Source organism: Microtus oregoni, unplaced genomic scaffold (assembly GCF_018167655.1).
Source record: "Microtus oregoni isolate MIOR12 unplaced genomic scaffold, Mior012 000001F_ref0000356, whole genome shotgun sequence".
In the NCBI taxonomy this organism is placed as follows: domain Eukaryota; kingdom Metazoa; phylum Chordata; class Mammalia; order Rodentia; family Cricetidae; genus Microtus; species Microtus oregoni.
This window is the reverse complement of record NW_024543060.1, coordinates 78,810,531-78,836,458: the sequence shown is the minus strand read 5'-3', so window position 1 is coordinate 78,836,458 and position 25,928 is coordinate 78,810,531. Positions and strand designations below refer to the sequence as shown.

Below are 25,928 nucleotides of genomic sequence, written 5' to 3'. Positions count from 1 at the left end.
CTCTCTTATATGTTCATACCTACCCTTTCTTGTTCTCTTTTCTTTATGTTATACTGTGCTCAACAGAAAATTCCCGTTAATATATTCATATATTATTTGTAAGGGTCTATATATGAGGGAGAATATATGATTTCTTCCATTCAAGAATTGTGTGACCTCACCTCAAGGTATACATTCTGAATCTAGCAATTTTCTGGCAAAATTAAACTTTTTCCCATTTAACTGAGTAGTTCACAGCCACAAACACACACACACAACACACACATGCACACATATATCTGTATGTGAATTTATTTATTTATTAAAAATTTTATGCATTCATCTGTTGTTAACAAACTAGATTGATTTTCACTATTGCTTTAGTGAAAAAAAGTAGCAATAAGCATTGCTGCAAATATCTCTATGATAGTGTGTAGAATTCTGTGTGTATTGCTTTGGGTGAAAGAGCTGGACGATATGGTAGTTCTACTTTTAGGCTTTGAAAATTTTTCAAACTGATTGCCACAATGGTTATAGAGTTTTCAATCCCACTAACAACTAATAAGGGTTCCAGTTAGTCTACATCTTCTCCAACATTTGCTCCCAGATGTGTATTGGAAATACCCATTCAGAGGTGAGGTAGTACCTTAAAGCAGTTTTAATTTACATTTCTTGGATGACTAGGAACATTAAGAATTTTTTAAATGGTTATTGGATACTTGGATTTCTATTTCTGAAAACTGTCTATCAGTTTATTTCCCACTGAATTAATTGACAGTACTGTTTTTCTGCAATTCTTTGTATATTCTGAATATTAAATCCTTATCAAATAAATATTTTTTCCTATCTCTTTGGCTGTTTGTTAACTGCTGATTCATATCCCCCCCCATGTGTGTGTGTGTGTCTGTCTGTCTCTGTCTCTGTTTCTCTCCCCCCTTTCTCCCTCTCCCTTTCCTAGTTTCTACTACAATTTAAGCTGATCTATGATACTACACTTGCATCACCATGATAGACTCAAACTTTTGCAAACAAGTGCAAAGTTATGTCTTTTCCCTCCTTTAGCTGTTTTTCGCAGGCAGTTGTCACAGAATCAGGATGTCTGACTAACACTGTGATAACTCTCATCACACAAAATTGCTTAAGAAACCGCAAGTGTGATGTTTTAAAAAAGGAAGAGGGACTAGACCCGGAGACAGTAAACAGAATGGACTATAAAGCATCAGATTTACTTGAAGCCATCTGCAACATCTGCCCATAGGCTGCTTGAGTCACAGGCAGCACATCTGTATAAGACATTTTTTCGCAATGCTCCTCATCTCTAAATGTCCCCTTCTTATTATATGTGAATGGCACCATAATTATAATACACCAGTGTTTAAACACAACTGTACATCCCATGCTCCTCTTTTTTGGTCTGGCTTACCTCACTCAGGATAGTGTTTTCTATTTCCATCCCTTTGCATGCAAAATTCAAGAAGCCCTTGTTTTTTACTGCTGAGTAGTACTCTAATATGTATATATTCCATACTTTCTTCATCCATTCTTCCATTGAAGGGCATCTAGGTTGTTTCCAGGTTCTGGCTATCACAAACAATGCTGCTATGAACATCGTAGAGCATATACTTTTGTTGTATGATAAGGGATGTACTCACTCATATTTGGTTTCTATCCATAAATAAAGGACATTGAGCCTATAATTAGTGATCCTAGAGAACCCAAAGAAAAACATATAGGCATCCTCCTGAATATTAACCTTCAGCAGGCGATGACAGGAGACAGAGACAGAGACCCACATTGGAGCACCGGACATAATTCTCAAGGTGCAAATCAGGAGCAGGAGAGAGAGCACAAGCAAGGAACTCAGGACCGCAAGGGGTGCACCCACACACTGAGACAATGGGGATGTTCTACTGGGAACTCACCAAGGCCAGCTGGCCTGGGTCTGAAAAAGCTTGGAATAAAACCGGACTCTCTGAACATAGCGGACAATGAGGACTACTGAGAACTCAAGAACAATGGCAATGGGTTTCTGATCCTACTGCAAGTACTGGCTTTGTAGGAGCCTAGGCAGTTTGGATGCTCAACTTACTAGACCTGGATGGAGGTGGGGTTCCTTGGACTTCCCACAGGTCAGGGAACCCTGATTGCTCTTTGGGCTGAGGAGGAAGGGGGACTTGATTGGGGGAGGGGGAGGGAAATGGGAGGCGGTGGCGGGGAAGAGACAGAAATCTTTAATAAATAAATAAATAAACACAACTGTAAGCTTAAAACATAAACTGTAACAAAAATGCTCTTAATACCTATTTGTGAACCTTATTATAAATACAGATAGGAAATGGTATGCAGAAGTGAGGGCTTGGCAATAAAAGTGGAGTGGGGTGTAATAATACTTGAAGCCGGTTGTCCCACTGCCACTGCTGCAATGGAAAATGCAATTGCGTTAGAAGGGTCAGACATAGGAAAGGCCGAAACAGACTCAAAGTATGGGGACAAAGAAAACTGCTCTTTAAATTGAAAAAGGGTCGTTGGTGGCTTTAAAGTAGTCTGTGATGCTGGGCGGCGAGGTTTCGAGAGGAAATTGGTAGTTAGCAATTGCAGTCATGGTCAGGCAATTTGGAATTGGAAAGCAATAAAGACCTGCTAGACGGAGCTGTCATGTAATGACGCCTTCAGAGATGAAAAACTTTATCTGGTGGGCAAATGTGCAAAAAAGTAACATTAAAAATTCAGACGTGACACTCATGTCCATGAGCCCTGCACATGGGAGGTGGAGACTATATATTGCTGTGGATTCAGCAGGTCACATGGTGAAATCAGGATTACCCGAAGTAAAAACCTATACTCTCTTCAAACAACAATAATAAAATAAAACAAAGCATTAATTTAGCAACTTATTCTTCCTAACTTGTATTTAATCCATTTATAATATTTATAATGAACTGTTCATGAAAAATCTTTCTGAATTAAAGACTTTACCATAGGGAAACAATACCATTAAATCTACCAAGAGAGAAAAAGGATGACAATTATTTTCCCCAAAGTGACTTTATTCTTAGGTGAATTACTGTGCGTTAATAAATAAATAAGTATATTAATAAATGAATATCATTTCTTATTTTAAACAGATATATAAATGAGCATTCTGACATAAAGCATGAACTACACAGAAGTCACAAGGTGTTCAAAAGTTTTAAAAAAGCATCAGGTTATATATATATATATATATATATATATATATATATATATATATGTGTGTGTGTGTGTGTGTGTGTGTGTGTGTGTGTGGTATGTGTGTGCAATTATTAAATGTAAGGCTTCCCAGAACTTGAGATTGGACTAATTAAAGAAAAGGAATAGGTAAACATGTGATATGTATATATTTTCTGTTTTTACATATATAAAAATGAGTTGTGATGGAAAGTTTTAGAATAAAATATGACTATATCACAGAGTTTATCCTCATAGGTTTATCGTGATTATAGTTATTCTTAAAATACTTACTGTTAGAGGAAATCACTTTCTTTTATTTATTTCTTCCTATCTTAGAAAAACACATAGCTTCTATGAACAATTTAGACAGAAGAGAAACATTATCTCTGGTATTTCCAAAGTAATCTGAAACCTGAAGAAGGCAGCATATGCTTATCTTAGCATCTAAGAAGAATTGCTGTGAACCTTGGCTACAGAGATAGTGAGGTCACAGGGTGATTCCAATATTAAAAGGTCTTGACATAACACTATGTCTAGGAGTTTCCACGGCATCTCATAAGACAGAGACATTTCAGTGTTTTATAATCACACTGAATTTCACTCCCTAGACCCCATCTAGAAAAAGATGTATAGTTAAAACAAATGTTTGGGTGAGAACATAAACAGGATGAAAACATGATGAAGTTCAAAATTAAGACAGAATGTGACATCTTAGGTATTATCAATGGGAATAGTCAAGAAGCATGAAGTAAAAACAGGAATCTAGCTTCATTCTAGAAAAATGAGATTAAAACCATATTCATATGAAATTTGAGACAACCAGGAGTCAGTTTTTCACAACAACCTAATGACTAAATAAACACTCTGAAGAGAATTTGCAGAGGCTAAAGATGATTGGAAAATGCAGGGTGGGTTAGTAGCTCAACAAGAAAAAGTAGACAACTGGTCGACTACCCACCTTACTCTGGCATATTTTGTTTTAGCTTATCATTGTAGTATTAGTTAAAAGTCCTACCTTTAGAAACAATTGGCTGGTTTTACATCTTAGTCATGCTGTGTCCATGAGGGAGTGGGGGGAGGGGAGAGAAACATCTTTTGGCTTCAGTTGCTTGTTCAAAGGAATGCAATGAGGATTAAAGATGGTTATTACAGACAACCCATAGTGCCCATGATTAGCAGCTACAAATACACAACTTTGGATTTTGGTACATGTTTTCTTCTTAAGAGTGCTACGTATCTGACATAAGTCCCACTTCACAAATTAGTGACCTTTGCAGAACCTAGAACTGTAGTGGCATTTCAATTATATTTTGATAGATAAAGACTGCCTAAAGATCCAAGAGTAAAACAGTCCCACTGGTTAGCCTTATAGACCAGATTATGGTAACACACACCTTTAATCTCAGAAGCCATAACGACACACACCTTTATTCCCAATAGCCACACTAGTTGCCATAGAAACAAGGCAGTGCGTGCTTTAATTATTAGGTGCATGCCTTTAATCCCAGCCCTAGGGAGGATTAAAAAACAGGAGGAAACAGCTCTCAACATACAGTTTTATTCTGAGATTTCAGAAGGCAGGATTGTCATTGAAGACTGGGGTCGAGGTAAGAGCTAGTGGCTGACTGCTTTGCTCTTGGAATCTTTCGGTTGAACCTCAATTTCTTTCCCTGAGCTTTTATTGATCGTGCTTCACTAGAACCTCTTGCATGGGTGCAGAATCTTCATCTGTATTTTGAGAACATCTTAATTTTCCTTATCCTGTATTTTACTCGTCCATTTCCTTCTCTATGTCTCCCATTAGACTCAAAGCCCAATGTGTTTTGGGATTTTATAAGTTGTAGCCACTGCTCTATCAGCAATACTAGCACTGAGTAGAAGCACGTTAAATGGTAATTAGGTGAGTATATGGAAATAAACCACAGCACAGTTCCCTCTGGAAGGATTTCTCAATCACAGTTTAATTTGTGAAATGATAGAGTCAAAAACGAAAGGTCTGTGCTGGGAAATAAAGTCTGTCGCAGAGGTAGCAGTGAAACCCACCCTCTGCTAGTCTCTGGCTAGTTCCTGCCCTAGAGATATTGGTGGAAACTTCCATCTCCAGGACACCATCTTTGCTCACAGTCTGCCACATCAGTCACTATCATTTGCCTTTCAATTTTTGTAAATATTTCTAAAACTGATCTGCAATTGACATTAAGCACTTCATACAAAGCAAACATTGTGGAAAGTGTAGTGCGCCTGTTCTGCTTATTTGATCATGAGCATATGGAACAGTTTGTGTTTCTGATACATTGGAAAAATCCTTGAAGATGGCTTGGTACCTGTTGGCGGCAGTTTTTGAGAGATGATGACATCTTCAGGGAGTGTGATCTGCTTGGAAGGTGTAGATCATTGAGGGCCTATAACGTATATACTGGTCATGGACTCCTTGGTTCTGTCTTTTCTTTCTCGTATTCTGGCCCCTGAATTAAATGGTTTATCTGCATTGATTGCTACATGTAGTAATAAGGGCGGCAGGGCTGCGTCCCCAGCACCCCAGCCGCCCGCACGGCTAGCTTATGCCCGAAATAACAACACAAAAACTGTATTCATTTAAACACTGCTTGGCCCATTCTCTTCTAGGCTAATTCTCACATATTAATTTAGCCCATTTCCAATCATCTGTGTATGGCACCCCAAGGTGCGCTTACCAGGAAGATTCTAGCCTATGTCCATCCTGGGTCGGAGCTTCATCCCGGGAGCGGGGCATGGCGTCTCTCTCAGGCGTCTGCTCCTGAGAGGAGAGCTGTTGAGACTGAGCTCACTTTCTCTTCCTCCCAGCGTTCTGTTCTGTTTACTCCTCCCACCTATCCTCTAACCAATAAAATGGGCCAAGGCAGTTCCTTTATTAGCCAATGACCTTCCTCCATCAGCTACATAGACAATGTGGCTCACTACATGCCTGGAAACGAAACAGCCAATAGAATATCAATGGCAACAGATAGGAATCTCTGAAACCATAAACCAAAATTAAGATGAATGTTTTTTTTTTTCAGATAAGTTATCTTAGAAATGAAAATCTGACTGACCCAAGATGCCTCATGCAGAGTACTACGTATTTGTATTTCTATAAAGATTTCTCTTAGTTTTTATTTTGCTTAATTTACTTATCTTTGGGGAAAAAATTAAAAGTTCAAAACCAGAAATTTTTCTGAAGTCATTTTGGAAACTTAAAGAGAAAACGGACTTAGAAAGTGGGAAGACAGGGTTAAAGATTTTAAATCATGTTTTTTTCTTTGTTTGTTTTATTTTATTTGTGTGTGTGTGTGTGTGTGTGTGTGTGTGTGTGTGTTTTCCTGGACTCTTCTCATTGTATGGGAAAAGTGTTCAGCCAGCAGAAGATTCTGTTGCTCAAGTCTACTGAGCTGGAGACTTGTTTGAGATGATATAATTGTAAACGCATACACCTGACCATTGGCACATTTTACTAGCTTAAAATAAGCCCCAGACCTTGCCAACTCTCAACATGAAGTAATTAGACAAATTATGATCTATTGAGTCATCTGAGATCATGTCTAAATGATGGAACAATCATAGAAGATTCAGAAAACCAGAATATAAGTGATTATCAACTTCCCCTTCAAATTATTTCTTAGAAGTACCCAAAAGACACAGTTTTGATTGAGAAAAATTGGGTTTCAACAGGATAAACAAGAGGTTAGAGGCTGATGGGGTGTCTGCCTGTTGGGTTTTTTTTTCCCTGTGTACTCGACAGTCACAAAAATTAGTCATGCGATGTGATTGTGGATTTGTAGAGCTTGCTCCAGGGCTATAGCACTTTACTGGTGTGAGAGAATGGTTTATATTCTTTCAATTATGTTTTAAATAAATGCTGATTGGCCAGTAGCAGGCAGGAAGTACAGGTGGGACAACCAGACAGGTGGGCCTACTTATGACTAGAGAGACGGCTAGGCTGCTTAAGAGGATTTGCTTTTCTTGCAAGGGACCAGTGTTCGATTTCCTCCCCAGTCCCCACATCTCACAACAGTCTAGAATTGCAGGTCTTGGGGTTCTTATATCCTCCGCAGGCCTCTGTGAACACATCATTCTTGTGCACAAACACACATACACACACACACACACACACACACACACACATGCATACACACACATGCACACACACTCATTCATGCTTATATGATTAGAGTAAAAGTAGAATTACTAAGAACAAATAGAATAAAATGGTCTTCCTTGATGTTAAGATATTATGAAATAATACAAAATAACTCATTAACCCTTAATGATTTTGCAAGATACAACTGTGAAGAGTTCAACCAAAGTGAGGGTTGCACTTGGTAATTCTGTGGAATACTAAGATGAAGGTAAGTAACTGCAAACTGGAAGGATAACTTCTGAAAAACTGAAAAACCCACCCAGGTAAACAGAGGGATTTTTTTTCAAACCTTTCTTCCTTCCAGCCTCCTAATTCATAAAAAAAAAGAGGACAAGTTTTGCAAGGGAACATCTGGAAAAATTAGAAAAATGTCTCACGTGGACCCACTCTGGCTCTTTACAAATTTCAGCAGAAAACTGTCAGCATTGCCAGGCACAATGTACCATCATGTAGCCAAGCTCTTGTGCTGGGAGCTGCAGCAGAGTTAAATGAAATTGAAGTGGCAATGCATGAAATACTTTGCAATACAGAACAGCCACTCCAGTCTGGGGTCTGAGGCCAGCCCTGGTTCCATGGCCATGACACATTTTGCGGTTTGCTTTCCTTTTGGGGAAGTGCAACTCTTTTCCTGGAATATATCCTCCTCACACCTATTTCAAACAAAACAACACAAAAAGTATAATAAAATGAACAGGGCATAACAGTCTCTGGGAAATTGACAAAACTAAATTCTATGAGTAAACTTGTGAAATATCATCAGCTGAACCAATCAACAATACCTAGTGGCACTTTTCCACAATAATGTAGAGAACCCACTGGTAAATGGGGTGAGAAAGAGAATTGGAAAATTCACTGTTTGAGTTATGATAGCATAAATTCCATCAGACAAAAATTGCCAATGCAAAGTGAATCCAGGAAAAGATTTGGACTTTGAGCAGATATTCAATGTTTTTGTATCTTTATCTCAGAAAAGTGCTTGTCAGAGGATAAAGAGCCCATAGTCCATTAACCCAGATAGGTTAAGTAACAAGGAGAACCTTAAAAGAAACATACATGGATCCCTCTGGGAAGGGAAGGTAGACTGAATCTCCTGGGAATGCTGGCTGCATGGGGGTAGGGTTGAAGAAGGTAGGGCTCAAGGGAAGGAGGAGGAGAGAAGGAGAGGGACAACTTGAAGGAACAAGATATTCTAGATGGAGGAAGGACAGAGAGGGAGAGCAATGAAAGAGATATTTTTATTGAGGAAGTCATTACAGGACTAGCAAAAAAAAAAAAAAACCTGGCACTACAGAAATTCCCAGGGATTTATAAGGATGACCCTAGTTAAGACACTAAACAATTGTGGATAGGGTGCAAGACCTGGCTTTGTCCTGCAGTCCAACTGATAACTATCTTAAATATCATCATAGAACTTTATCCAGCATCTGATGGAAGCAGATGCCGGACAGAGATTCGCAGCAGAAAAGAGGAAGGAGCGATAATATGAGCAAAGAGGTCAAGTCCATGACGGTAATCTCCACAGAAATAGGTTACCTGCGCTAATGGGAGCCCACTGACTATGGTCTGACAGCATTGGAACTAGCATAGGACCAAAGTAGGCCCTCTGAATGTGAGTGACAGTTGTATGGCTGGGGCAGTCTGTGGAGCCACTCTCAGTGAGACCAGGATTTATACTTATTGCTTGTACTGGCTTTTTGGAAACCACTCTCTTTGGAGCAATAACTTGCTCAGCCTAGAAATAATGGGGAAGGCCTTAGTCCTGCCTCAAAGCAGCGTGCTAGACTTTGATGACTTCTCACGTGAAGCCTTATCCTCTCTTAGGAGTGAATTGTGTGAGGGCTATGAAGTTGGAGGGAGAAGGAAGAGGGGAGGGAGTAGGAACTGGAATTGATATGTGAAATAAGAAAGATAGATTTTGTTAATAAGTAATGAAAGAAAAGAAAAGTGCTTGTGAGAGAAAATAATATTTGTCATTTTAGTGGAAAATTAGACTATAATTTCATTTTCAAATTTAACATCAAGAGTAAGAAGAAAATAAACATGTGATAATATTCTTTGGGAATTAAATCTGGAGTGTATAATATCTATTATTTTGCCTAGAAAATTTCATCTTAAACTAGTCATAGCAAACCATAAGTAAAAAAAAATAATAAAAAGTTTGCAGAGGAAATTGTTTTGTCCAAAATTATGAAATGACATAAAAATGAGAAAATCATCAATGTCATCAAATAACATTCTGGATACAATTCTGGCTGAAGGAGGTTAAAGAAACTTAAATAAATGTGACAGTTTGTTCCAGATTATATACTTAAGTAGAGTAGGGAGGCCACTAGTTAGTTTCCAGCTGCTCAGACCCAAAATAACCACACAGAAACCATATTAATTAAATCACTGCTTGGCCCATTAGCTCTAACTTCTTAATAGATAACTCTTACATCTTAATTTAATCCATTCCATAATTTTAATTTTACTGCAAGGATGATGCCCTACAATGTTCCAGCATGGCTGTCGCCAGCAGCTCTGTGGCTTTTCTCTCACTCTGCCTCCTTTCTTCCAGCATTCAGTTGAGTTTTCCCTGCCTACCTCTACTCTACCCCATCAGGCCAAACCAGTTTCTTTATTAACCAATGGTATTCACAGTATAGAGAAGGGAAACCCACATCACCTCCCTTTTTCTGTTTAAATAAAAAGGAAGGTTTTAACTTTAACATGGTAAAATTACATATAACAAAATAAGTATCAAGCAATAATTACAGTTACAATATTTCTAACTACTTTATCTTTTATCATAACTAAGGAAAACTAAAGTTATAAATTCTTCAATTCAATCAAAGACTGCAGAAGGATATATTACCTAAGTAAACAGAAAGTACATTTTAATAAACTTCCAAAACTCTAGAAATGGCAGAGATATCTTGCTGTCTCTCACCAAATCTCACCAAAATTTTTCTGTACCATTAAGACATCCATCTTCAGCCTACAGGCCCATAGTATTCAACAGACTTTTCCTTGAAGCAAGAAATTTCAAAGACAGTTCTGCCAATATTGGCAATTTGTCAGTCACTTTCTTTTGTATCCTGCAGAATATCTACCAGAGTCTTTCATGAACCAGGAACCTTGAAGGATCATCTCACCTTTAGGCAAGTTCAACAGTCATTTCTCTGTGATTTCTAAATGTCCAGTTATCCCAAAATACCATCAAGCAGTTCAGACAAGAGCAGTTTCTTGACCAAATGGCTAACAAACTCCATAAGGATCCTCTTTGATGACCATCTTCCTCTTGAAATAGACTGGTGCTGCCAGAAGCAGCTGTGTCTCATTGTCATGAAAAGTCTTAAGATCTTGAAACATTTTAATGCCACATTCTGTCAGTTTCTTTAAGATTTGAAGAATATCTATCTAACTGAAATCCACTATTGTTCCTCACTTTGTAACAGGGGCAACAACTACACTGTTAAAGAATGTTTTAAAAACTAAAAATTAAGTTAACTATCATGGAGAATTTCAAATTTGCTTGAAAGTATAGGAAGTAAATAGAAAACATGATATTTTTTATTGTCAATTGTAAAGCATCCTCCTTTTAAACCTTATTAAGAAGAGAGAGAGAGAAAGAGAGAGAGAGAGAGAGAGAGAGAGAGAGAGAGAGAGGAGAGAGGAGAGGAGTGGAAGAAGCTATGGAGAAGAGTAGAGAGAGGAGAGGAAAGGAGAGGAGAAGAAGGGAGGGTAGGGGAGGAGAGAAAGATGAGAGGAATAGAAAGAGAAGAAGAAGAGAAGTGAAGAAGAGGAGAGGAAAAGGAGAGGAGAAAAAGGAGGAAGAAGAGAGGAAATTACTTCCATTACCTCACATAAGTTAAAGTTTCATTGGCACTTGTAATTTTCCAGTAATTTTGTTTGTTCTTTCCTTCATGGACTTCCATGAAGGGAACTTCTCAGGTTGTATCAGAGTCACATTTATGGAGTCCTCTGAAAGTGATGACATTGAGTCAGCGAATTTCTAGGTACTCCACTGAGAGCATGTCAGTGTCTGCCACGGTATGGATGACTCTGTCGGGACAAGGACAATTTGAAGAAGGCTGTTCTGAACTATTTCCTTCAGGGGAGGATGAGAATGCCACTCTATAAACAAACGAAGTCAAAAATTACCCATGGACAGATGCCAAGTGTCAAAAAAAGCAGAGAACTCCAACTTTGGGATTGAAACATAGGTCTTAGTGTTTCCCGTGATAACATGCACTACTTTTTAATAGATAAATTAATGTTATTCTGAAAGAGTTCCAGAGCTCAAAGTATGCACTAGAAATTAAATGTTTAGATTTTTTTAAGTATTGCTATGAATTTGCAGAATATGCTACCTTTTTCAAAAGTTTTCACATTGATTATCTCATTGGAAAACTTCCCCTTCTTGTCCAATGACCATTTTCTATTAAATTACATTACCTTTAGCCTTAAGTATAATCAAAAATAATTTCATGGTTAATGTTGTTCTGGATGAAGTGTTGCTTGCTGAGGAAAGAGTTGCTTGCTGAGGAAAGAGATTATCAATGGGAAGTGGGCATGCAATGCAAAAGTAAATCTGTATGAAGCCAGATGTTTGCTGTCCATATTTTCCTGCATATTAGTAATGGGGATAAGTTAGCAGTCTGGTAGCTGCTGACTCCACACCTAGGCACACAGAAGTCATGTAAGTTCATTGGTCATAGAGAATATACATACAAGATTTTCAAAGGAATTCATTTTTCCATGTTTTGGTAACATTGGGGGTTGTAGTATAAAATACTAGGTATTATGACATAGGAGATAAGGAAATTGTGGAAACTATGTAATCCTATTAATACTCAAGGTCATGAAATTCCTTCAGATAACTATCATTCTTCACATATAGGTGAAAGCCTCTTTTACATGTGTGGACTTGGATATTATTTTACTATATATTGCATTTTGATAGCTTCAATATTAGAGGTTATCATAAAAACTCCAAGATAATGGAAAAGCCAGTAAAGTATTATGATACTAACTTCTTAATTATATCATGGGTTCAAATATCTTCCAAAAGGTAAACAGAAAAAAATATACTGTAGACCAGTCATTGTATTTATCGGTAAATAAAATCAAATACCTATCTTTAGGGACCTGAGAATTCTGTTAAGCACTTTACACTTCATTGTAACTCCAAAATATTATGAAAGCGTTTGTTACCCAAAACTCTATTGGCATTTTAGGATTAGTTAAGAAGGCCACAGAGCTCGAAAGAAAACTGTCTGTATGCTAATTGTCTCTATAAATTTACCCAAACTGTTCTTTTAAATAGTAAAATGGCCATTATATTCACCTGTGCCTATATATTTGTGTGTCTATTTATAGGGCATGCATTTCTTGCATGGTATTTATTTAATATAAAAACCATTACTTCATGCTAAATACATATTATCAAATGACTTGTTTGATAGTACTTTAGTTCACGTTCTTACAAATAATGGTCTGGTGAGATGACTCTGGGTAGAAGCATATGTATTTCTGATGACCTCAGTTGGAACCCAGGACCCACAGGGTAAAAAAGGAACAACTCCTGTATGCTGTCCATACAAGTCCTCAATGCACTGTGGCTTGTGTGTACCTATGTGTGCACTGCAATAATTAAAGAAGTGTGATTTTTTTACAATAAAGCCTTTTCTAATGCGTCAATATGATTGAAGGCTTTAGAACTGCTTCTAGTAACTGTTTACCAAGATAAGCTTAGTGAATAACTTCCACTCACACCTGCAATAGATTTTGTTGTTATTGAACCATGTGGTACTTTCAGAAACTCTTATTTTTTTAAGCTAATCTTAATTGACCTTTGAATGACATAATCAGGGTCTGTTCTTATAATTACAGCATTTAAAAAGACCATTTAACATTCCCAGCTCCTTGTTCCTGTCTGTATTAGTGAAGGCTCTCTAGAGGAACAGAACAGATATAATGAGGTTATTTTAAATCGTGATTTATTAGATTGACTTACAAGGTATTGTTTAGGCATCTCAAGCATGGTTATCCCACACTGAAAGAAGCTGAGAATCTGATACTTTCTCAGTACAAGAGGCAGGGTAATCAGCAATTCCAGCCTGGTGCTGAAGACCTGGAGGATTCCTGGTTTTCAATCCATATTGGAAACTGTAAGAAGTTGGGTTCTGGTAACAAGGAAAGGATGTGACAGCCATGAGCTAGGTGAATTTGCAGTGGAAATGGAAGGAAGCATGGAAAAAACCAAACCTTCTCCTTTGAAGTTTTGTATAAATAGCTTCTGGAAAATGCCTCTCTTTTTTAGGTATTTCTTCCTCCTTCAAATAATTTAAATTAAAAAGTCCTTCACAGAGGTGACAAATATTTACCTTTTAGTTGATTATAAATCCAATTAAGCTGATAATCCAAATTAAGCACAAGCTACCCAATCTATTCATATGTTGCTTTTTATGTAAAGAACTGAAGTTGTGCTCTAAAGTATGAATATTGGCGACTTCATTGATCTTCGTGCACTGGTTTTGATGTGACTACTTAACATCTTCTGCTGTTTTCCCCGTCATTTATCAGAACCAATGTTCAATTTCATGTTTTTCTCTCATAGACCTAGAAATAGAATTGCAACCTTTGGGGTATAAGATGAAGCATATTAAGATAAAGACAATGAAATTTCCTTTTTCTTAAATCTAAGAGAGAAAAAGGATCATTTTTGTGGATCTGTTGCAGACGTGTTGCCAAAATTCAGTAGTCTAAGGCAAAAAGCGTCGAGGCACTGGATATGGAGAAGAACACATTTCTTCAATAATAGCTTTGAAAGCAACAACATCAACCAAACTTGAAAACACCCTGATTTGTACAATGAGATGAGATTGTGCCTTAACTTATCTCCTCACATTTGATTGAAATCAATTTTTTTCCAAGGACTATAAACTAGGGTAGCCTATGGACTGACAAAGTGGTTAAAAAAAAATTTATACCTTTCAATCTGCTGAAAAGGCAGTTTAAACATTTATTTACTGCTATGGTGTAATACTAAAAAAAAAAAACTGAAAAATTTTTGTTATGGTTACATAAACAGCATTTGGGGGTTTTTGTAGCTATTAGAATTTTTTTAAATATTATGTCAAATATTTATATAATACCTATTTGTTTTAGTCGGTATGCTAACTGATAAAATTCTCAATAAAATACAGAAATCACTTTATGATTACTCTATAGTAAGGAGACAGGTATCTACTTAAAAGAAATACATTGTAAACTTCTGAAAACAGGGCATAACTCTATTATGGGAGTGATGATTTCCAGTGCCAAGTACTTTCAATCTTTAGATCTCAGTGAAGTACTAAAACATCTCAGTCAAAGATATCCAGGCAAACATGAAGTGATACTTAATATATAATACACAAACAGACTGAGGTAAACAACAGAAGTTTGTGTGGACCATCCAACAACAACAACAAAAAAACTGCTCTTGGGAAGAGAATATAAATAACCCAAGGGAAATGGATGACAAAGTCCCACAGGATGGTGTTTTGTTTGTTTGTTTGTTTTGTGTGTTTTAGTTTTGGGGTGTGTGTGTGTGTGTGTGTGTGTGTGTGCAAGTATGTGTTATTGTAGAAAACAGCAATGGCCAAGTCTTTTAAAAACATCATTTGAAAAGATGCAAAAATACTGACAAAGCAATTCCTAAAAGAGAACAATAAAATTAACAGAAAACTATGTTTTCTTCAAGACAGGAGAAGGCAATTGTAATTGTCCATTGTAATGTTAGGTTCATGTTTAGGAGTAAGACACTTGAACAAACGCCCATGGGTTTTAGTAAAAAGGAGGTCACTGGTGATTTGGAGGAAAAGCAGTTTCAGCCAGGTGCTGTGGGAAGAATACCAATTAGAATTGGTTTAGGAATGAATTAGAGGTAAACTAGAAAAGACAAAACTCGAGCAGCTAACGTAAGGGAGCGAGTGTGGCCGTTAAACAGAAGGGACAACTAGTGATGCCCGAGAATGCTATATTGACGCACAAGTTGTCAGGCATTCTGAGGATGGACTCAAAGACTGTCGCTGCAGACTGGGACTTATGCTTGCACACACTGTTTACCCAACACTGATTGGTATCTACTTTGCATTTAGAATGATCCTCGGACCACAGCCGGCTGCTGACTCAGCAGAGTGCCTGAGCTTGACGGAGGGTTTCTCTAAGTGTGCGCGCGCACAGTGCAGTGCGAGATGCACAGCCATCCTCCAGCAGCCGTCCACAGGATACGATTAAAAGCCAGGCATATTCATCTTGGCCAGGCTACAATTGTATGCAGTGTAATTCACATCTTCGGGCTTTTTGTTGCTAATTTCTTTCCCAAAGTGCCGGTCTTATCAATGTAAAATGAAGTTAGATCATTTTGCATTTGCAATACCTCAATTTAAACACACTACTTTCCAATATACTTTATATTTTTTTGTTACAACAGAGCTTCCATGAATTTTTAAATAAAAAGCTGGACAAGGTAGTTTATTAAAATGAATTCATATTATTCATTATATATATATGAATTCATTTTAATACACACACATATATATCTATATACATACTATTTTGGCTCAGACTTTTTCTTTGGTATTATTACTATTGCTACCATAATATCATAATTTATTATGTTTTAAAAATAAATTGATGTTGCTTAGTATAAAAATGATTAATTGTGCAATTTCAGATAAGTGCAATTAACTCATTGTAATATTTGTATAATAAATTGCTGGAGAAATGGCTCAGTGGTTAAGAACATTTGGTTCTCTTACAGATGCCCAGGTTTGTGTTTTATTACTTACATGGTAGCTTAAAACAGTGTCACTTCAGTTCCAGGAGTTCCAAGAACCTCTTCTGCAACCCTTGTTGCAGAACCCATAAATACATTTGGTGTTTATGCATTCATGTAGGCAACATACTAATATATATAAAATAATAATAGTTATATTTTCCTTTAATTGTTTATATATATATATTCAAAATAAATCTCATAATCTTCAAGTAGTAGGCTGAAATTATTGTTTAGCTGTCATTAATTTTGAAATTTAGAATAAATTCATATTCAAATATATATAAACAAACTTTTATTTCAAACAGAAATGTGAAAAATAATTTATCACGTAAACTTAGCTGATCTCTCCAAAATTATATATATATATGTTATACATATATATATATATATATATACATATATATATATATATATATATATAACAAAATAGGGGCTGGGGAGATGGCACAGCACTTGAAGTGCACTACTCCACAAGATGACCCTAGTTTGGTTTGTAGAAGCCACATCACATGAGTCACAATCCCCTGTAAATTCAATTCCAGGAGATGGATATCTCTTAACTGTAGGAGTTTTTGTACATCCATGCATATCCCCCCACATGCATATTATACTATAAATAAGTAAATCCATGATTGACATATTTAGAGATGGAATTCCTAATGCATAAAGATCAAATACAAAATTAGTACGATCATGTATTTTTTAAGTTTCATTCTTAAAGATTCATCCTTCTCTTTAGCTAGAGGGAAAAAAAAGAATTGTGTTGGGAATCATCAAGAACAAGGCAACACAGCTGTGCACCTTCACTCCTCAGAAGACTGAATGTTCCATTCTCGAAACAGAGCAAGATCATCACCGATCAAGCACCACACCTATGGAATCTTGGTAATAAAGTTATTTAGGAATAATTTCATGAGCCACTGACATCACAGTGTCTTTGCAGACAGAGGTTTCACCTTAAACACTTTGAGTACTAACTGCTTGCCCCACTATCCTGCTCTGAGCTGCTTCCTGAATAAAGCAGGGAGACAGTAGAGTAACTCAGTCCTTCAAACACAGACTTGACTCTAAGATGCTTAAGGATTGAGTTTTCATTTCAAAAGCACGGCTACTTCACATTTATCAGTATACACATCAATAATCAAAATTCTTAAATTTGAACTATATGTGATGCGAATAATCCTCTATCCATTCATCAAAAACAGAGTATTATCTTGACTGGGCAGTGATTATTTTGTCATCGCATCCCTACCCACGTTGGCAGAATCTACAACTGATTGAATATTTATTAACCATTTCACATATATTACAGGTGTCCGTGTGTTCATATTGCTACATGGGATCACAGTGTTTTTCTTCCCATACCACATCAAAGAGCATTCCAGCATGACACAGTGGCCACTCGCAAATGTTCTGCACCAACACAAGATGACGTTCCAAGGCAAACCCTCACTTGCTCACTTTAGAAAGTCATTTTCTCCTCTATTGAGCTGTGAATTCTTTCACAATTTCCTCTTTGGTGATCACAAATGTCTACACACATATTCACTGATTCCATAACCTATAAGCGTGGGACCAGACTTTATAAAAGGTTCTTTTTCACTAGATTAAAATGTCAAGTAGAAAATAACATAGACTGAAGAATTAGGTTAAATGTATATAGTTTAAATGAGTTCATCCGCAACACAGCCTTCTGCTCTAGTTTAAAAGTGAACTTCATAGGCTCATGTGTTTGAACACTGGCTGGCTCTGTTTGGAGAAGGTGGTGTTTTGGAAAGTTTATACAGCCTTTGAGATTATAGCTGACATCTTAAAATTAGGAAACTAGGAGTCTTTGACAATATCTACCTCTGACTGTGATCCAAGCTTTCAGCTTCTTATTGGTACAATTTAAGAAGCCCCTGCCAACACAGACTGCGTTAGCCCAGCTTCCACGCCTGCCTTCATCATGGTGGACTGCATCCTATGACCTGAACTAAAATAAAATTTTCCTCAAGTATTTTAACACCGCTTAAAAAACAATCAATACACATTCCATGGTGAGTAAAATTTGCCCTGTTTACATGGAAAAAGAGATAGCCTAAAGTCCAAGAAAAAGAAACAATACATGATATAAGAACAGATGACAAAGACAAGTCATAAATGAAGACAAACTGGTTCTCTCTCACTTTGAGCTCTCCAGCCTACTGCATTTCCTTCCAAAGCCAGAGGCAAGCATGTTAGCATACTTGGAGCACAATTTTTGAGTAATTTTGTGAACCTTTTCTTCATCAATCACTGTTAAAAGACCATTATTTTGTTAGCAAAAATGGTTTTTAATATATACGTTTTTTCCTTAGAGAGAAATCACCAGACAAGCTATACTATTATGTGGAAGCCAGCAGACTTTAAGATGTTACATAACCTCTTTAAAGCTTTACTGCCCTGATTTCTAATAGAGTATACTCTTAATAGTTTTTAAACATAAAGCAAAGAAAACCAGCCTATAAACCACAATCTGAGAGAATTTAGAGAACAATGCGGACACTAAGAGAGACTTACATAGATCTAATCTACATGGGAAGTAGAAAGTAGAAAAAGACAAGATCTCCTGAGTAAATTGGGAGCATGGGGACCTTGGGGGAGGGTTGAAGGGGGGAAGAGGAGAGCCAGAGAGGGGAGCATAGAAAAATGTAGAGCTCAATAAATATCAATAAAAATGTAAAATAAAAAATCACTGGGTAGTTACATGCACACACACACACACACACACATATATATACATGCATGCATATATGTGTGTGTATACATACACACACATATAAACAAGAATTCTGCTAGACTCTGTGTTAGAATTCACAAAAGAATCAAATTATTTTAAGAGATCTTAACTCAGAATACGTTATCTTTTTTAGCTTAAAAATTGCTCTGTCTGAAATTTTCTCTTTTTAATATGGACAAACTATCATCTATGACATTTCTGAAACAAATATTTCATTGAATCTTTTAGAAATCCACAATTAGTGAAAAATAAGCTCTATAATCTCTATAATTTTCTAAAATAATTGATTATCAGATTATTGATTACCCGAAATTTCAATATGCGTTTTATCTTGGAGATGTAATTCTTCTTGACCAAATCTTTTGCCACATGAAGTATAATATGTGTCCAATCTCGCTGATGACCCTAGAAACTTTCAGTAAGAGAAGGTGAATTGGTTACAACGGAATGGAAATAGCTTTGCCCACTTGGCTCATAAATTAGGAAGCAAGTTAGAAAGAGGGAATATTAGAAGCACATAGTCCTCTGTTAAAGGTCAGATTTTCAGACCTGTCTTGACTATCCACCTGAGGAACCATTATTATAAAAATAATCATTTGCTTTCCCTGCAAATGGACAGAAGCGAATGTCTGTTGTGTTGATCAGGAATTTTCCTTGTATAGTATTCACACAAAAGAAATTAAAGCACAATATTTCATGTGTTTCTCTTCCTTTCCTAATCAAAATAACAAGTGACACATTGTCATCATCAGCTTCCCTTTTCTCATTTCATACCACTTAATTAGACAACGTACACTGGGCACATTGTGTTTGCTCCCAAAGACAAAATTGAATTGAACAATTTGAACTAAACTTTACTTATGCAAACATTGCAATGTAAGTGCTAATAATGGCTTTGAGCTAAAGGACGGATGAAATTGAAAAGGTCAAAACCTATTTGGCTTCCTGTAAATGTTTGATAGCTTGTTTACTTCATTTTTTTTATTTCAAATGTCAAGACATTTTACACTTTTTATATAGATTGTAGTGCTCTTCATTATTTTTCCTGTTTTCTGTTCACTCCAAAACATTAAATATTTCCCAGTATATCAACGTGTTTACAGCAGTTAATTAAGAGGTAATACTAAACTTCGGAGCTCACAAAGTTGGTGGGTGGAAACAATCACTTACCAACAGGTAATTTTGATGTTTTTCCATTCATTCAATGCACATATTTAGAATGTCAGTCTTCTAGAATAGAACTAAACTCTGCCAAGTGCGTATCTTCCTTGGTGGATCTCCTTCTAATGCGCTCCAATGCCAATAACTTAGAGAATCATGGTCCTCTTCTCCTCAAATCTGTACGAGACTCAATACAACAGAGCTGGAAGGTGGTAAGTAGTCCTTTCTGCTCGTAAAAATGGCATCATTTTGTCCTTTTTGCATTAAAAGTTGATCTGCAATCAAATTTAATTTTTTATATTATGCTTTTTTAAAAACTTATTTATAAGTATGCCTTGGTTACAGAGCCTAAAGCTTTATTTTAACGCATAAACAATATTCTTCAGTTACTTTCCCGTGCACCTTACTGTGATGCTCCTGATGCCTGTTCCAATCTTCCCTGATAGCCCAATTCTTTAAAACTTCTTGTCCTTTATAATACCCAAAGAATTTTTCAACTTTGTGAACTAGTGTTTCCCTTTGTCATTTCTAAGCAGAAACTTAATTATTGGGGTGAGATCTTACAATGCTCATTACTTCATTGTATTTCCAACATAACACATGTCATGGGCCTTAACAAATAAATTACTGTGTGCTTATTTGAAATATATTCAGAATAAATTTAGACTATAAACTAAGCAAACATTTGAACTCAGTGTTCTCAAATTCTGCTTGAGATTTAGCATAATTTAGTATCACATTTTTTTTATTTATTAAAAATTTCCACCTCCTCTCCTCCTCCCATTTCCCTCCCACTCCCCCCCACTCCCTCTCCCCCTCCCTCTCCAGCTTAAGAGCAGTTGGGGTTTCTTGCCCTGTGGGAAATTCAAGGTCCTTCCCCCTCCATCCAGGTCTAGAAAGGTGAGCTAGTATCACATATTTTGTGCATAAAGATAGTTTAATTCTTTTTACATTATTCCAATGTGTTAAATAGATAGCCACAGGTTCATTTTAGTATAAGTGTAACATTTGATTCCCAATAGCACTGACAAATATTAGATTAAAATGTTGTTACATCAATATAAAGAGTATATTTTAAGTCCAACCCTTGAAATTTATGTCGCTGGAAACATTGATTTCCAAAGTCATATAAATTGCTGTATTTGTGTTATAATGTCTCTGTGGCTTACCAAGAGAAGAAAGAGCTCTAGCAAAATTATTATTTATAATTTTATTAATCATTTGCTTTCCAATTTTTATAGACATTAATATTCAAAATGCTAAAGAGTTTATATGAAATATCGGTTATCGTAGATGAAGGAAAAGCATCAAGCTAATTATCATCTCTTTCCAAATCTGCATGCATTTCATGATCTCCCAGGACACTGGAAACCCCAAGTTCACATTCTCTTGAGAATGACTTTGATAATCCCTGATAACATTTGCTAGCTTGTGGAGAATGGCTCCTGGAGGAGTTCTTCATTTCACAGGCTAGGATTGTTAAATTGGATTTCGCTGATCTTAACAAGAATTAATTTTTCAAGTTGTGTTGAATATGTAAGTATTGGGTTGAAATTATGCCTTGCTGCCAGGATGAGATTTTTCTCTTATCATTGCTGTTGTTTTAAATGTGTATCTCATAAACCTAAAGAGAAATATTAGGATGCATTGACGTAAATGATATATTTTAAACGCATTTTATTTCTATGGTTAACACATAGAGAATCATTTTGTAATAATATGGTGTTCACTTTGTTGTAATACAGATATTCTTGTAAAGGGGAAGCTTCCTTAGCTTCCCTGAGCCTCTAAAAAGACTTCCAAGTATTTCCCTTGAGCAGTTAAAACCTCTGGAAACTCTTCTGTGTTCCAATAGTTTTTCTTCATTAAAAATAGCCCACAATTTAAATATGTATTTACACAAAGAAGTCATTTGTATGTGCATTTAGACTCAATTAAGAAACGGATGAGAACATTGTTCCGTTATTTTCTCTCTTCACTACAAGGTCTGCATGCAGACAAAATTTAAGATGACTGATCTTCTTGTAAATTTTATCATTCTTCCTAGTCACATGATCTTTCCCGAGGAACATTTATTTGATTCTTTTAGAGTAATCCTCCTTTTCTATTAAATTTCTTTTTCATTCTCTGTAGCAAAGTCAATAGGAAGAAGTGATGGATCTGAACATGCAGTTTCTAAAAGAAAGTGAAACACAGTGGCCCAAAGCAAGAATTATACATCATTCATCCTTCTTATGCTAATGTCTAAGACTGTGTTTGATGCAGAGAGAAATTCAATAAATATCTGTGTGATTGAACATGCTGTACACCAAGGCCATGGACAAGCTCTCCTGAAATAAAATATGGCTCTACACACTAAGAGAGGCGTTTTAGGAATATTAAAGAATCACAGCTCAAAATCTTGTCATTTGCAGCTCTACTCTAAATCAAAACAGAAAAAAGATCAAGCCCCATATTTCTAACCACATTGTTATATGACTTCATACCACCAAGAAAGACAACCCAAAACATTTGTTAAACTGCTTCCCTTCCCCCACTAAACAGATAGAATTGTGTTTCCACATCAAGAGAACTAGTCTTTGATATACAACATACTGAATTTCTAAAATAACCTCATAGGAATTGAATTCAAATTTCAAATATAGAGTCAATGAAGGAAGAGTTATATTAAGCAATGAAATTCAAGATAATATACCATGATAGTAACCATATTTAACAAGGAATAAAAGTTGAAAATGTGTTGTAAAGGTCTGTCTTTAGATCATATACATGCAGGTAAAATTGTAAAAAAAAAAATGATCAGGTCTTTTTTCTTCAGGAGAGCGTGTGTGTAGCAACAATTGATAAAAGAATCTGGGAATTTGAGAGAACAAGAGGAAATAATGGGGGATTTGAGTGAGCAAAAATAGGGAAATGGCATTATAATTTCCAAAATATTATAAAAAAGAAAATCTTCTCTTGTGTATGTATGTGTGTGCGTAAGAGTGTGTGTAAAAATACTGAAATCTGAAGCATAATTGCAAAGCTGCCATATTGGATATATAAAGAATCTACACAGTATAAATCACCAGAAATATCAACAATATCCTCTTGGAACTTTTGTTATGAATTTTGTTGAAAGCAAGGGAGTTCTATCTCACTGAAGGACCATTGCTATGTAGAAGGGTGTAGTGGCACTGGTGTTAACTGCACGACATTCTCCACCCACACTCCTAAGTGCTACTTGAATTCGGAGCTTCACGCTGTCTCATCTGTGGAGAGGATCTCAGCCTTGGCAAGGTGTATCAGTCATGGAAGCCCTTCAGCTGTGTCTTCCTGACTCAGGCTTTAAGGCTTGTGGAGTATCAAGAGCTTTGGCATGGGCAGTTTCTGGTGAATATGACCCAAAACTGGAGAGAGAGAATAGATTAAAACATTACACTACTATAGAAATGTTTCCGGGTTTGACAAACCCAATGATTAAATACAAATGCTTTTGAATTTGTGAATTTATATTAGATACTTCATGTACAAAGACATAAACTTAGAATGCACATTGGAGACTGAAAGTCCTGAAATACATGGGTGAGCACAACCAAGAGAAAACTATTTAACATGTCCCCACACTAGCATGATAATAAGGAACTGATGCATACGTACATCTCACATGGAAAAAAAATAAGACAGGCTTCTAAGAGAGGACAATAAAATGAAAAAAAAACACTTATACATTGGAATAGAACAAAACAAACAAACAAATAGATGGAACAAAGATTCAGGGGCCCATTCATTCACACACTCAAGAATCCCATAAAAATACTAATCTGGAAGCCATAATAAATACTCAAAAGACCAATAGGGTAAAACAGAGAGAAAAATAATAAATAATTATAATGTGATATAATGAAATTAGTATAAGAAAATTTTAAAAAAGAAGAAAAAAGTCCTGAAGTAACATTTGAGACATGGCACCTCCAAAGATACCTTTAGTTTGTTTACTATTGGCCAGCTACAGTTGATCATGCAGCCTACGCCAAGAGTACTTTGTCTGTCCAGTGACACTCCCTTGAAGAAAACCAAATTTTTATTTGCAAGTGGTTATCACCTGGAAGAAGCTTCTGAGAAGGGATGGGGGCATGTGCGTACTTCATTTTTAGCTCTAGGTCCCCATGTGGTACAGACTTCTTCAGGCCCTATCCACACTGCCTATGTCTCTGTTGAGTTCACACGTGCATCAGTCTCGTTGATTAGTAGGCCTAGGTTATTGTCTGAAAGAATGATTCCTGAGCTCATGGTGGTTTCAAACAATCTAAGTGTGAACATTTGGAAGACATTGAAAATGGCTTTGGGGGAGCCTAGGCAGTTTGGATGCTCACCTTACTAGGACTGGATGGAGGTGGGTGGTCCTTGGACTTCCCATAGGTCAGGGAACCCTGATTGCTCTTGGAGCTGATGAGGGAGGGGGACTTAATCGGGGGAGGGGGAGGGAAATGGGAGGCGGTGGCGGGGAGGAGGCAGAAATCTTTAATAAAGAAAGAAAGAAAGAAAGAAAAAAAATAATAAAAAAATAATAAAGAAAAAAAGCAAAAAAAATACCAAAAATAATTTAATTTTTTTTATTGATGGCAGATGAGGGCACAATATCCAGAGTTAGACAACCAAACGTTTGCACCACAACCAGCTATGCTTCGGGATTTGGAATGAACACCAACAACACATCTCTTGACTCCCTTTGCCTTCTACTCCCTTTGCATCTTAGTAATGGATGTAGTATTTCAAATATGGATTCAATCTCACTATTTACACTAAGTTTTGATATTGCTATTTAATATTTGAATGAATCTTTGAAATAATCCAATTTGTTTTAAAAGCCCAATGACTTAAGCAGCAGATACTTATAATATAAGGACAGTAGTACCTGTCTGATGAAGTTAATGGTATTGAGGACTTAATTTAAGCACTGAGGCTTGTCAACAAGAGAAGCAACATGTTCTCAGATATATACATCACACCTATGTCGGGAAGTTGTAATAATAGGAGGAGACAATATTAGGAGTAATGGGCATGAAAAAGTCTACTTATTATTTCTCGTATACTTTATACCATGATTTTTTTATCTGCTACAAGCAAAAAGTCCCTTCTGTATGTCCTGCTATATTAGAATAATGAATTTAGTAAAGAAAATGAAAATAAGTACATTAAATATGTCTCTAAGAAAGAGCTGATAAATTTTGATTGCTTTATTAGAATATGGCTGTACTAAAACATCAACTGTATCCCAACATTTATTTTATGCTCATGTTTATTTTTCATTTCAATATCCCATTGAAGTGTCAAACAATCTTTCTGTAAGATTACACTTTATAATACTTGTATTATTCTGATTTAATATATTTTTGCAGTGTTTCTGTGCAAGACACAGTACCAAAAACAAAACTACTGTTCTTGTATTTTATATTCAAGCTATATGAAAAACAATAAAGTAATTTCATCAAATTAAGACATTAGTTATGAAGAAAATAAGAATAAAATAGGATATGTAAAATCAAGGTTCCCTTTGATCAGGAAAAAATGAATGAAATGTATTTAAATTCCTAAGTGAGGTTCATTCAGATAATCCTTGAATTGACCTGTGATGGCTAGGTTTCTGCTACTATACCAAAGTATTTCAGGCAACTTGAAAAGAAAAGAAACATTGATTTTGGCTCACAGTTTGTGAAGTTTCAGTCCATGGTTAATTCATACTATTATCTTCTGGCCTTTACTTACATAGAACTATGTAAAAAAATGTGTATAAAGAAGCTGCTTACCTCTAAGAATCTTAGGCAGCAAACTCTGGAGAGAGGCTGGAGCCTCAATATTCTGTTTTAAAG

At 36.2% G+C, this 25,928-nt stretch overlaps 1 protein-coding gene across 5 annotated transcripts in view; it reads left to right on the top strand.

Annotated features, from left to right (window-relative positions):
* The window catches only part of Mgat4c (MGAT4 family member C), a 497,836-nt gene that overhangs the window by 340,725 nt on the left and 131,183 nt on the right, over positions 1 to 25,928 (top strand). For 2 of the 5 annotated variants that reach the window (XM_041674809.1, XM_041674786.1), the window contains exon 1: positions 17,008 to 17,039. The exons of the other annotated variants lie outside the window; for them this stretch is intronic. The gene's annotated coding sequence lies outside the window, so the exon portion shown is untranslated. Of the gene's footprint in view, positions 1 to 17,007; positions 17,040 to 25,928 lie in introns of those variants that run through there. 5 annotated transcript variants of the gene reach the window in all.